Here is a 15458-nt window from a genome sequence, read left to right on the forward strand (position 1 = left end):
CCAGTAACCTACAAGAGCAGTTTGCAGCATTGAAAGTCTTGTTTTGCCCCTTGGTGAAATATATCTATATTTGAGGTTTGTGTTAATGGTAGCTTCACAAGTAGGCAGGAGTGATGCTGTTTCGGAATTTGGGCTGGGTCATCTCCTACCTTAAGACTACTTGGCTGTAGAACATGTTTCATGTTTTAAACTTACAATAATAATCTGTTGAATATGGGAGAAGGCAAATGGGAACTCACCTGGGCTACTTCCAGCATTACTCATTTTGCAGTCTAAACAAGACAAAACTTGAATATTACAGTATTACAATGAGATATACCTACCAAATTGGGCAAGATATGTATGCTTGTAGAGGAAGAAGGGTGGATACCCCACTGCACCTCCCTCTCACTTCAGAGCTGCAGACTGAGTTCTGATGAACCATCGTAACGGTGATAACAGGTGGAAATAACATTTGGGGCAAAATGCTGACCTTGATAGCACATGCTGCTTTCTGACACCGCTATGCATAGAGACCTGTTTTAATATTTAGATATCATTTTAGTGTGGTTTAAATCCACAAATTATGCTCATAATGGAGCTGCTTTCTGTTAGGTATTATCCACATGGATGTAAAGAATTTCTGCCCCAAAAGATTTATAAATCAATCATTTTAGTTCAGTTTAAACAGAAGTTTTTTAGCAAGTTAAGTTTTTAGAAGTCTGTTTGCCTCTTATTCTATAATTACTTCTATATTTTTTTACATGCTGGGAAAGGAATTGCCTGAGTTAAAACAAGGCTTGATTTGAACAAGCTACTGACCTGCTTGTCTGATAGATGCTGGATTTAGTTCCCAGTGACCAAGTTCTGTTTCACTTGGGACTGGAAGTTCAGGGGCTTGCGAGGCTGGTGCCTGTGTCCCTGTTAGCAGAGCTCCGCTGGCTCACAAAGAGAGCTCTTGTGAAAGTCAAACTGCATCATCAAGTTTCACCCTTGCTACCCAAGCCACCATCAAGTTCATTTAGTTTAGAGACAAGAAAGATCTTGTCTATGGTGAGGAGTGGGAGATTGTTCTGTGAGTGATTTTAAATGGGCTTAGTGTCAGGGATTTTTTTTTTTTCTCTTAAGAAACTATCCCATGGTCTTTGTTTTTAGGAAATTCCCTTTGTTATTTGATCTATTTTTTCCTTTACTGAGCTTCATCGTAATACCTATACCAACGACAGCTGTATGTGAAATGATGGTCAAGCACCTTTTCTGCAGTTTATTTTCAGAGTACTTGAAAAATAGATTTGGAACCTCCATGCAATCAATTTAGCAGATTTTATTGTTGAAATACTAGAACTATTAAAATCAGTAGCAACTCTTCATGACTTGTACAGGTCCAGAATGGAGTAAGGAAGATATTAGTGGGGTTTTTTTCCTCTATGATCTTTAGAACCAGCTAACACTTACTTAAATAATGCAATTGCAGCACAGATTGTGTAGAAAAGTATGGAGCACATTAGCAAAGGTCAAAGGACAGCTTACTCAACTTCTGGTAAGAAGACATTTTGCTGCCAGATGTGTTCATACTCTTTGTAAATGTACTTTGAGAGTTTACTGAATATCACTTGCTTTAGAACAATCTAGTACTATGTTTTATGGACTTCTGAATCACAGATTTCCTTTAACAAGACTTAAGGTCTGTTTCAGGAGAGGTGCAGTGGTCTCTGTGACCTTCTATGAACTGATGATGTGAGCTTCCCACCAAATTTGGGATGGCTCAGCTCCTGTCACAGAAACACAGTCTGGCATAAAAAGGTAAGCCAGCTCTGATTTCATCTGTCCTTAATACAGCAGGCTACAGGATATGTTGCTTCAGTATCTGTGAACTGGACCACTGAATTTTCACTGTAGTGAGGATGATTTGGACACATTGGGTTGGGAATTGCTGCAGCCCAGTGGTGCAGCAGAATCCTTAAACATTGTGACTCTGTTGCCTTTACTGGGCAGCATGGAATATGACTACAGAAGCACCAAACTACTAAAAGCAATAAAACTCCAAAAATGTGTTGCTATGGCTAGGACTGTAGGATCTAATGGCTTATCATAACCTCTCTGGAATATTTCCCCTCAGGAACTGTTTTGGACGCTTGTTGTGAAGAGGTGCTCTGCAGGAATTTTGTTTCCGATGTTAAGAATAAGCACACATTTTATTTTTGAGGTGTTTTGACATTTCTGCATTTGTTTTTGAATAAAGCCAGAAAGTGTGGAGGAAGTCGGAAATTAAACAGACATAGTATATCAACCTTTCTCTCTCACCACAGTATAAAAGTAGCTGTTTCAAATCAAGTTACAAACGATTCTTTAAGACAGATTATTAATTCGAATGTGCTCTGTCAACCCTGTTAAACTGTCGTCTTATACAGAGTCGGGATAGGCACAAATCAAACGCACAGATCGGAATGACCTTTGTCATCGTGTGGGAGGTGAAAACTCATCTGATTGAGTGTTTGTGAATGACCTTTTGCTTTGTACCAGGCTGCATCAAACTCTCCAATCAAATATCCACTCGCTTCCTAAAAGTCCTTAATCTACTGCAGGTGAAGTACTTGTTTAAATGCAAAATGCTGAACATATGTGCATACCTAAATTCCTAGGCTATTGCTAACTGTGCTCTGACAAAGCCCTAGGCTGCACTTAGCTGGTGCATCGCTAGAGGTCCCAAGAAGACATCAGTGAGACGTGGTGGGGGAAGCGCTTCACAGCCGGTAGTGTGGGATATCCAGAAAATGTTCCTTTTGTTTTCCTCCTCCTGCCTTTGGCTCCTCAGTTAGATCTCTATCCATTACACCGCTAGATGTGAAACTTGGATTTGTTTCAGAACCTCTGAAATATTTTTTTCTGACATTAACAGTATAAATAAATTCTTCATGAAGTTCTTTGCATGTTTAGCTTTTCAAAGAAGAGCTGATGAGTCACAGGTTTCTGAAGCATCTTGTTCCCGGCATTATACTTCTCAGACATTAATTAGAAAACATCAGAACAATAACAATATTTCCCCTGCTGCTTTTGGAAGAAAACAAAATGTGAATCCAATTAGTTTGAATAATTCTGGTATTGAACAATTATATTGGTCACAGGTTTTATTTTCTCCTTGGTGCCACTTTTTGTAAAGTCAAGTCAAGTTGAAACAATAGGAAGACGGAAGGAAGAAAGTAGCATGATATCCTGTGAATACCAGTGGTATCATTATCTTCTCTTTGTTTTCAGAAATAACCTAATGAAAAGGCTCCTTCAAAAGCTAAATGCTTTTGTTGAATCCTTTCTCTTCTCCTGAAGCTATTTACCAGCACAAAAGGCTTCAGTGTAAGAATTAACACAAAACCCTGAAGAAGAACAAGGATCAATGGAACAATGTTCTGCCAATCTAGTGCTATAACCCAGCATAACTGTTAATTTCTGTATAGCCATGGGCTGAGGTTTTTGTGTTCCTAAAGGTCAGGATTTTGGTACTTTCTGAAGTTCTGAAGACCTGTTTCTGATCCCTTTTTTTAGCATATACTAGGAAGTGATAAATCTGTATAATTGGCTTTAGAAGTAGTAGCACACTTTTAAAGCACTCTGAAAATATTTAACTTCTCAGGAAATTAACTGATTGACATTTCTACTTCTCTTTGTGAAATTGTTCCCTGCAGTTAAAGGACTGTATTTATTTTATGTGACCTTTCTACAGAGTTTGTACTTCTGTTGCTTTTGGACAACCTCTTAAGACAACAGTAGCCTTAGCCTTATATTTTACATCAGACTTCTAACTACACTGTGAAAATACAAACTTCTACTAATGCTGGCAGTAGGATCCATGTGCATTTTTCAGGTGGCAATATTAACAGTCTCTGTAGAGGTGACATTGCGAATTCAAAGCCAGATTTTCAAATTCTGCTGTTGTACCTATACTGGCTGCATTATTTGCTCTTCTTTCACCCTAATCACAGTGATGGTGAACAGATGCAACATGCTTCTTGTGATCAGTGATTTCCTGTCCTCAGAGGACCTTGTGAAATTGCCTCTCCTTTCCATTTCCAGATGCTCATTCAGAAGTTCAATTGAATTAGGTTTCCAAAAGATTGTCTAAACATTATCTCATTCTGTTCCCTGTCATTATGTTTTTCTTACCTTTAGAAGAAGGGCTTGCTGAAGCCTCTCTGACCTAAGCATAGGCCATTGTTGCCTGGGACTGGGATAGCACCACATCCAAGTTGTCCTTGAAATCTACCCAATATTTTTGCAGTCAAATTGGTCATAAATGATCTAGAAATATAGAATTTATGAGAGTATCTTTTTGCTTCAGGCAACTTTATCTTACCATGTATCTCAGGGTCTTCAATTCTTCCTGTCACAATCTAATGGATATCTGTGTGCTGAAGATTTGGTGTCATCTTAGTAGCAGTAGATCTAAGACATTTGAGTTGTTCAGTGGTTTGTTTTGCACAGTGACTTGGAGAAAGTGCCAGCAGCAGCAGCACCCAATGGATTGTCCACTGCTAAGAATGTCACCAGCTATCAGTTTTCTAAGTTTCTTATCCACACAGTTTTCCAGAGAAAATTTGAGATGTGGGTCACAAGAATTGTCTTTTTTGACAGGCCTCCTCTTGATGTTCTTCAAATCTGGAGAAGTACAGAGATTTGTTTCTCGAAATATGTCCATGGATCATGTTCTGATTAAAAATGTTTTATTTAAAAATCTTGTTATATGCCTGAGCTGCCCCCCTGATGTGAAACTTGTGACCTACTTTGAAAACAGCACTAGTGCCAAGTTTCCCAACTTCTGCTGGACTTTCTCATTATCTGCAGCAATCGCCTGCAGTATGTTGGAGCCTGCTTTGGATGTGACCTACTGCCCATAGTAACTCCTGCTGTCATCCATCTTTATGTTGGCAAGTTTCCATTTTATGCCAGCATTCCTGCAAGAACAACTCAAGAATGACACTGAATCATGTCAAGTCAGTGTAATCCTTCCTCAATTAAAGAGATTTATTTTGATAACCTGGGGCTCTGGTCTCTGTGAAGCATTTGGATGACTGGACCCTGTTCCTCTGGCCTTTGGTAGCTGGCAGCTGGCATCACGAATCTGATACAGAGTTGAGCTCGTGTATCTTACTCTTCCTTGTGTTCAAGGTTTGAATTGCTCTGTTCTACTTTACACTCCCATTAAAATCTTATTTTCATTTTCCTGTCATGTGCAAACTACCAGAGTACTTCTGGAGACAGCATGATGCTGGCTTCTACTGCCCTTGTTATAACAATGTGCCTACTAAAAGTGGTATCTGTCTCCCTTCTCTTAAAAGGAGTGGAGTCTGCCTGCCTAGATGCTTAAGTGACTGGATGGGTATTTCTGTAGGTACAGATAAACCATATGGGCGATATAGAAGGGTGTGAATGGGCCAGAGGAAGCCTGGGGAGAAGTTTAACAGAATATAGTGAGGCTGGGGGGAGGAGAGATGTGAGGAGTTATGAGTGGACCAAGGATGAGTAAGCAGAGAGCCTGGAGGTGTGGTGTGGGAATATAATCAAAGGAAGAGAGAAGGATGAGGAACTAGTCTGAAATGGAGGGCAAGAGTATGTGGCCAGTGCAAATCAGCAGGAGAAGTAAGGGCAAGATCCTGTAGAAGATGATGAGTTACACTGGAGAAGACATCCACTCAGGACATGAGGCTGGGCGGCTCTTAACAGAACTGGACTGGGAGAGGGTGGAAGGAATCCGCTGAGTACATGGGCAGGAGGAAGATCCCCTCTGTTTCTGTCCTCTCTGGGCAGGAGATTGTACTGGAGTCCCTGTCACCTCAGCCAGGTAGAGGAGGAAGAGTGCACTTGTGTGCATGTGTTATCTGCATGTTTAGACCTAAAATTTTACTATAATATGATCATACAGTGCAGAAGGAGGTGCCTTTAATTTTAAAAGTTTACTGTTAAAAATGGTATGATATGATGATTTTATGATTCCATCAGAAATTGGCAGCTGCAGCCTCGTTTGCTTCAACAGTGCTTGCATCTTCTTGACATCACCTGAGGGAGAAAGACATTTTGCATCTATGTGCCCTTTATGAGTTTACTTTAATGTAAATTCATTAGGGTCTCCAGAGGTGATTAGTGAGATTCTGCCAAGCTTAACAGAGCTTTATAACTTGGGCCCCCAAACACATGATCATATTAGTTACGATCTTTTGATTAGCCTTGGCCTTCAGTTTAATCATAGGCTCCTTTGAGAAAAATAGCTGTAGTTGAAGAGTTTAGTTTGATACTGAGAATATAGCCTGTCAGTTTTCTGATTAAAAATAGAATCATAGAATAATTTGTGTTGGAAGTGACTTCTAGAGGTTGTCTAGTCCAATTGCAGGGACATCTTCAACTACAGCAGGTTGCTCAGAGCCCTGTCCAACGTGACCTTGGATGTTTCCAGAGATGGGACATCTACCACCTCTCTGGGCAACCAGTGCCAATGTCTCACCACCCTCACTGTGAAAAATTTCTTCCTTCTATCTAATCAAAATCTACCCTCTTTTAGTTTAAAACTGTTACCCCTTGTCCTATGGCAACAGGCCCTGCTAAAAGATCTGTCCCCAACTTTCTTATAAGCCCCCTTTAAGTACTGCCAGGCTGCAATAAGGTCTCCCCAGAGCCTTCTCTTCTCCAGGCTGAACAACCCCAACTCTCTCAGCCTGTCTTCATAGGAGAGGTGTTCCATCCCTCTGATCATCTTCATGGCCCTGCTCTGGACCTGCTCCAACAGGTCCATGTTCTTTCCTGTGCTGAGGGCTCCAGAGCTGGATGCAGTACTCCTGGTGGGGTCTCCCCAGAGCAGAGTAGAGGGGCAGAATTACCTCCCTCGACCTGCTGGCCACGCCGCTTTGGCTGCAGCCCAGAATACGGTTGGTCTTCTGGGCTGCGAGTGCACATTGCCGGCTCATGTTGTGCTTTTCATCCATCAGTACCCCCAAGTCTTTCTCGGCAGGGATACTCTCAATCCCTTCATCCCCCGGCCTGTACTGATACTGGGATTTGCCCCAACCCACGTGCAGGACCCTGCACTTGGCCTTGTTGAACCTCATGATGTTCACATGGGACCATTCCTTGGGCTTGTCCAGGTGCCTCTGGATGGCATCCTGTCCCTCAGGTGTGTCAAATGCACCACACAGTGTGGTGTTGTTGGCAAGCTTGTTGAGGGTGCCCTCGATCCCACTGTCTATGTCATTGATGAAGATATTGAAGAGTACTGGTCCCAACATGGACCCCTGAGGGACCCCGCTCATCACTGAGTATATTCTATGTGTACCATGAATTTTACTATCCCTAATAAAATATAATAGTAATAAAACATGATGAACTCAGCTTACAATTGGTTATATCCACCTCAACACAAAATTATTACATTCTTATAGATAATTATTTCCAGTGCAAAACTCTCTGTTGATGAAATGCAGAGGAGATCATAATTTATATTCTTTGCATGAATAATGCAGGTTTCATCACACTTGTGTTATTTAAAGTTTTAGCCACGGTAAAGGATTGTTCAAATATCCTGCTAGAAAAGAATTAGCATATTTCTGGAACAGGGTGAAGCTGGAGTGTTTGGAAATAATACTTTTTCTTACATATGTTTATAAATTATATATGTAAGGAAAAATTATGGAAATCTATTGTTTCCAGCAGCCATGCTATAAAATATTTTGCATCCCATTGCCTGAATTGCAAAAAATGCTTTGAGGAGTTTAACATATATTTATGAAAGATCTCATTTTCTGTTCAGAAAATGGTTATTTGCAGTATAGCAATGAATAAATACAGACTAAATGCATCTCCTAACATATATAGTTAGATGTTTGTAAAGTTCACCTTTTAAATTAATGATTCATAATTTGTTTCAGGAAATAGAGTGTTAAATGTTAGAGACATTGTGTCTACAGACATATCTGGGACCATGTTTTTTTTGAGTTTTCTTCAAGAATAATGAAATCCTTATGGGTTCAACTGTGTAAGGAATTGACTTTTTGGCTCTGAAGCCAAATCAGAAACCCAGAGGAAACTGTGCTTCCGCTACTTCTTGAAAGTATCATTTAATATGTAAAACAACAGTTCAGTTGACATCATATTAAAGAAGTCTTATATTTGGCTTGCTTTTACCTCTTTAAATTTTAAGTGTAGATAGAGTTCTAAAGAAAAATTATATTGAAAAGAGAAATATAAACCAGACTTTTCAAAACTTCAAATGGTTCAAGCTTTTTTGCTTTTTCTGGCTAAAAATGAGAGAATTTTAGAAGAATTTACCAATAAATATGCATTTGTTGGTGTGGGAAAATAGTGTTATTCTGCTTATTAGAGAAGGAACACCTGTACGGAGTAGTTTAGGTTTGGTTTGAAGTGAAGAAGTGTTTGCATGCATGTGAATCTACAGCTCTTTTACATGCACCAAATGAGTTTTAATGTTATCACTATCCCAGAAGCCGCCTATTAGCAGTAGCACACCACTGAGCTCCAGCTCATAGGACTGCTGAGTGAATAGGATATTAAAGCACTAAACCAAGAGATTGAAGCTGTAAAATCCACTTGTGAACATCATTGTTGTGTCAGACACATTTATCCCAAAATAACAGAAGGAAAGAAATTCTCTGTAGTGTTGCAGCATGAACACGCCATTCCTTCACTGGGTAGACAGTTATCTCCTGCCACTGTCTCCGCTGTATGCTTTCAGTCACATTTTGCAAGTATAACTCTGCTGGTTTTCCACAGCTCCCTATGACAGCAGCCCTCCGAGCATGCTGCACAGCTTCAGATGACTAACAGTGTACACGGGGGGACAATGCAGTGAATGGGTCAGCAGAGGGAAATTTGAGGAATGTTTGGTAAATCAATGCAAACAACAGGCATTTCTAGAAAAGAGACTTCAGGTCGGTCTTCAGATCTGGTCTGCAGTGAGCAGTGGCCATGTATTTGCTTGGGCTGGAAGATGAGAAAATATGCACTGTTGGATTGCTTAAATTCTTGCTTTATTGCTTACCATCCTTATCATGCCACTGCCAGCACTAGTCCATTGCTTCTTTCTGTGTTATTATTTTGAAAGAGACTGAGGGAAAGAGCTATTTGCCCACTGTTTTCTCAATAAAACCCAACAAACCAGACCTTGCTTCCCCAGATGAGATTTAGCCAAGAGTCTCTGGCTGTGGCACAAAGGTTACTTATTAAAGACTTTGCCCAAGTAGCTGAGCTGACAGGCCAGCGAGCAAGATGTTAGTAAAGAAAAGCACTGCTGTGTTGAACCGTTCAGTCGGAGTGACCAATTTCCCAAAGAGGTGCAGGACGAGTTTGTGAAGACACACTGTGCCTGATCGCACAGAGGTAGTACTGGAACAGTATTCAACATTGGAAAGAAAAAAGATGAGGCTTTTTTCCAGCATAGTACATGGTCGGATGAAACTGTGGCCTTTCACCCTGGCATTCTCAGCAAAAGTTGCACTTTGTGTAAGTAAGTGGCTTATAAGACACGCCAGCTTCAGTAGTTAGGAAACGTGTCTGTGCCCTCTGACATCGTTAGAAACCAATAAACCAGAGCAGTAAACAGACTACACATTTTTGGCATTTTGGGGAAAGTTGCTTTTAAAATGTTCTTCTGTATTCGAAAGGAGAACATGACTCAGTTAGCAGAGTTACATTATAAATGCCGGCTTGAAAGTGTCCCATAATGGCTCTTTTCATAGCAGGGTCTCCGCTCACAGGGGCTAGGAAGAGTACACCCTGCCATTCAGACCTGTTGTCCTTTTTTTCCCTTTTTAAAGCAATGCTTTGATGCTGGCATAGAGACAGCTGCAAACATAGTGTGGCTAAATGCCAGTTTTCTCTGATCAGATTCTTTGCCAGGGTCTTTGCATATCAGCTCTCAAAACACCCACAGGAACGGTCTCTGGAACAACACAAGTTATTAGTAACAGTCGCCGTGAACCAGTACGCTGCTATCATCACTTCAGAGCACAGTAATGAGTTTGCCAAGGGTGGAGAGAAGTAATAGCCTTTTTTTTGTTGTTGTTCTGTAATCACATAAAAATACAACTTAAAGCCATAAAAAATCTATGGGGTCAAAATGAAGCTCTTTAATGAGAACCCTTTGGTGGCCAGTTTCTGACCCAGTACAATTTTTAGTTCCTATCTATGCACCTGTGTTGCTGCAAACTGCAAATTCCTCTGGCTTTTCCTGTGGAGGAGTGAGACTCGTCTCCACTTTGCTCTACCAATATATTGAAAGGCTTAGATTTAGAGGAGCTGAGCACTTGAAGCGGGCCCTAAATGACATTCAGTGGTCTTCACATTTGCAGTGACATTTTCCTGCTCTGAAAACCTATTCTTTTAAATTGCCTTTGAATTGTCAGATGACTTTATTGAATTTATCTCATGAGGAAAATGGTTCTGAAAATTACCTTCAGTGTCAAGAGTAGAGATTGTGGTAGAAAGCAATGCAAAGGAGGATCAATATTACCATGCATTTGAGGTGAAGATTGCTAGGATTTGGAATTGAAACACATGCTATTTACTGCAAATCAATAGTTATACTAGAGATACCACTAAGAACAGAGCTCAGAGAGTTTTCCTTATTTAAGGTAAATCCAATACAATTAGCAAAGTTAAATTAGCATACTTCATTTGAACGGCCAACACTGAATAGAAGCAACAAATTATTTCAGAAAATGCAGACAAAAATATATCTAAAATGTAACTGTAGAACCTAATGCGATAAATAAAAAAGCATTAATCATAAATGATTAGCAATATGTCAACATTATGAATAAATCTACCCGGACTTGTGCAAAGCATTTGGCACTGTCCCACATGACATTCTCATCTCTAAATTGGAGAGACATGGATTTGACTGATGGACCACTTGGTGAATAGGAAATTGGCTGGATAGTCGCACTCAGAGTTGTGGTCAACGGCTCCATGTTCAAGTGGAGACCAGTGACGAATGGTGTTCCTCAGGGGTCGATATTGGGACTGGCACTGTTTAACATCTTTGTTGGCAACATGAACAGTGGAATTGAGTGCACCCTCAGCAAGTTTGCTGACAACACCACGCTGTGTGGTCGTTATGCTGGAGGAAATGGATGTTATCCAGAGGGACTTTGACAGGCTTGAAAGGTGGGTCTGTGAGAATCTCATGAGGTTCAACAGGGCCAAGTGCAGGGTCCTGCACATGGGTCAGGGCAATCTCAAGCACATACAAGCTGGGCAGAGAATGAGGATGTTGGTTGATGAGAAGCACAACATAAGCTGGCAATGTGAGCTCACAGCCCAGAAGACCAACCGTATCCTGGGCTGCATCAAAAAAAGTATGACCAGCAAAGTCAAGGGAGGTGATTCTCCCTGGCTGTTCTGCTGACACCCCACCTGGGGTGGGGTCTGTTCAGCTCTGGTGACCTCAGCATAAGAAGGACATGGACCTGTTGGAGTGGGTCCAGAGGAGGGCCACAAAAATGATCTGAGGGATGGAACAGCTCTCCTGTGAGGACAGGCTGAGAGAGTTGGGGTTATTCAGCCTGGAGAAGAGAAAGCTCCAGGGAGGCCTCAGAGCAGCCTTCCAGTACTTGAAGAGGGCCTACAGGAAAGCTGGAGAGAGAGCTGGTCATGTAGCAATAGAACAAGGGGTAATGGCTTTAAACTGAAAGAGGGTAAACCTAGATTAGATATAAGGAAGAAATTTTTGATAATGAGGGTGGTGAGGCACAGGTTGCCCAGAGAAGTGGTGGGTGCCCCATCCCTGGAAGTGTTCAAGGCCAGACTGGATGGGGCTTTGAGCAACCTGGTCTAGTGGAAGGTGTCCCTGCCCATGGCAAGGGCAGTTGAAGTAGATGATCTCTAAGGTCCCTTCCAATCCAAACCATTCTATGATTCTGTGAATTTTGAATCACATGGGCAAAAACTCCTGAGCAAAATTTCTTATGTAAGATTTATATTCCCAAAACATGTTTATTCCTAACCAGATGCACAGTGTCATTGTGATGATATGAATAACTAGTAAGCCCTTTGAGTGAATATGGGAATAATACAGTTAAGAAGAAAGGAATGATTTACAGAGTGTGCAAATACAACATTTTTTGTGTTTTTTTTTCTCTACAGTTCTGCTCTTAGGGCCAGCTAGAGGTTTTGGTGGACATTCAGGTATCACCAGACTGATGTATCTGTTCCCACTGAGATTCAACATTGAAGGGAAAGAATGAATGTAATTTCTGATCTTTTGTTGCCTGTGTTCAGAACAGTTTTAATGATAATCACACAATGTTTGGCTGCTTGTAGTATAGCAGTAAGAAAAATAGGAAAATATTTGGGATGGAAATATTTTAAAAGTGTGTCTCCCCTTATTGTACCTACCTTAGAGATATGCATTATGGAAGTGTTTGGTTTAACTTGAACAGGCTTTCAGAAAAGGGCTTGAAAAAATTCACTACCGGAGATCACACTTGTGTGAACTATGTGAACTCCTTGAACAACCACCTTATTTTAAAGGGGATATCATGGATGTATTAATATTTTCTATTTGTGGTTTGGTTGCAGAATGAACTTCATTCTGTGAGTCCTGATGAAAAATAAACAAGGTCTGCAGGTCTTTGAGGAACTGTGTAGGATAGCTTGAGCAACTGTAAATATGGAACCTGGGTAAGAGCTGTACAAATGCAGGATGCTTCAGAAAGTATCTGAAGGGACTATTCTGAAAGGGTTCAAATTAACTTAGATCTTACAGAGTTGTCTTCTGTTTGGTTCCTTTGCCCTTTGCCTGATGCTATTCTAAATAGAGATAATTTTTTTTAAATTTTGAAGTGAATCTCTTTCTCTTACAGCACATAAGTAAGTGCTATACTGAGTTATGCAAGGCATCTGTAGTATATTAAGAACCTGGATAAAGATAACAAACTGGACTTATTAAATGTATCATAGAATCATAGAATCTTTGGGTTGGAAGGGACCTCTTAAGGTCATTTAGTCTAGGCCCCTGCAATGAGCAGGGACATCTGCAACTAGATCATCTTTACTGATTATCTACAGGAAAATGATTAAAAATCCCATAGTCCCCAGATGTATGTTTGGATCTTGAATAAAACCTTGAAATGAGAATAATGTAAACAATTTCAAAATGAGGCACAAAAATAGAATAATTCTAGGACATGTACATAATTTTGCTGGCTATTTGATTTACTGAATGAAATACCTGTGTGTACTGTTGTTCTTTGACATACTGGATATGTACCTTCACAAAATACCTACAGACAACTGTCCTTTTTTATTTTAAAAAAATGATATTTTATATTTCACTCAACTCAATTGATATTTCACTCTTATTAAGCTGAAAATACACCTCTCTCCCCTAGAGATATAAATCCGAAGAGTAAAGACCAAACTTTAAAAAACAAAATACATAAAATATCAAGGGGAAGACAGTCTATGAAGAAGATGGTTATTAAGCAATGTGTAATGAATTCATATAACATAGTTAAAAACTCAGTTCTCTAGCATCACACTCCTGTTTGCCCTGTTTTCTAGTGACATTTTGGTTACAAGGACTTCAATATAGCCTGATGGAAATCAAAACTTGAATTTACCCACAATTCTACAATGAAAATTGTATTGGTACAATTAAATGAGAACATGGTCTGAAATGTTACTTGAAAACAAATAAAACTGGATAAAACTTCTCTCCCTTCTCTGGGGAAAGATTGCTCAATCAGTATATGTGTGGAGTAATACCAAGTGTGTTGTGGAAGCTCAGAAAATGTCATTGATTCCAGCTGAGGGTCATTCTGAACTTCTGGCTTGCTTTGAATGCTGATCTCAAAGTGAAACTCAAAGACCTCATACCATTGTGAAGCCAAACCAAGAAACCTGTTTGCTCAGACCTAGAAGAACTGAAACTACTAGTTTTCATTCAGCTGCTTTGGCAATCTCTGAGTTACCAGTTTTACAAACTTAATAAACAATGATGGGAACTGATTTTCTCTGGGTAGTGTCTATTTTCTTATCAGTCCCAAATAATTTCTCTCTACTGATTTGCTTATTTTCCTCGTATTTTCACTCGGCAACGTGTGCAGCAATCAGGCAGGGAAAAGGACGATGTACAGGGCAGGGTGCTGGATCGGCTGGGAACTGACTTGTTGTTGAGTGACCAGGGACAGCATGCTGCCTTCTGGCACTGCTCTCACCTGGAACTGGGGCTGCTGAGGAGACTGATGAAAGTCATTCCAGTGTGGCCCCAACCAAGTGGAAGATTTTGACATTTAGTGTGTCACCTGACCAAAGACTACTTGTTTTGCCAACAGCTGTTGAAAGGGAAACATAGATCCTCTAAACTCATTTCTTGGCCAGCAAAGGGAAAGATACTTTTGACTGACTTTATTTTCAAGGGTAGTTAGCTGGGTATTCACACACTGTTGTTTTGGACATTAAAACCTCCACAGTGGTCTGCTGTTTCAATTAACCTTGCTGTTAACACATTTTATTGTGAATATCCTTTGGCGTCCTGTGCACTCTCACTCCATGTTTAATGGAGGCATGAACTCTGCATATGAAGTTGTCCTTAAAGCCCACCAGAAGGTAGAGTGGGCAGAGCACACCGAAACTGGAGCTTTCTATATCACTAGAGACTGACTGCATCTTCAGTACATAATCAGCTCTCTTCTTGCTGCCTCTTATTTTGAAAGTGGGAACACACCAGCTGTTTGCAGGAAAATGCTGCAGCTTATGACAGGAATTAATAAAACAGTGAATACTATGCTGGAGGCACTGACTGTGAACTAGCTAACGCATTTGTCAGAGAAATCTTCTGTTTCACATCTAGAAGAGTTATATACGAAGTAGCAAACTTGTTTCCCAGTAGATTGAAGAATAATTTTATGACCAGGGAACTGCATGAAAATCAAGTGAATGGCAACTTGTCATCATTGATGAACTTGCAACACTTGGAATAACAGTAAAGTTTATTAGACTTGACCTAATAAAATGCCAGATTACATGCCTGCTTTTCTTTTTAGGGAAGTTATTAAATATCTTGCTAAAAACTGTTGCTTACTGCTACGGAAAATATGCCCCATTTTGCAGTAGGAAATGAGGAAAACTGATTCTACATTAAGCCATTATAAAAAAATGGCAAAACTCATTGTTAAAAGTGGTCTTCTGGAATTAAGGTGACAATTTTCTTGTTGGCATTCACATGACTAAAGGACAATTCTCTTCTTCCCATTCAATGCCTCTAACGGTGAAGAATATATGAAACAGAAACACCTATCACCACCAAAACTAGATTCCCTGGGGAAGTGCTGAGCCAGTCATGCCATCATGCTTCTGTAAGTAAAGGTCAGAAACAGCAAGATGTCTTTGAGATTGCATGCTGAATTGAGCTATAAAAATATTTTGTGGTTGCTTAGCCATGACCTCTGTATTGTAAACAGAGTTAAGTTGTCTCAACT

This window comes from Phaethon aethereus, assembly GCF_964289735.1.
Source record: "Phaethon aethereus genome assembly, chromosome: 1".
In the NCBI taxonomy this organism is placed as follows: domain Eukaryota; kingdom Metazoa; phylum Chordata; class Aves; order Phaethontiformes; family Phaethontidae; genus Phaethon; species Phaethon aethereus.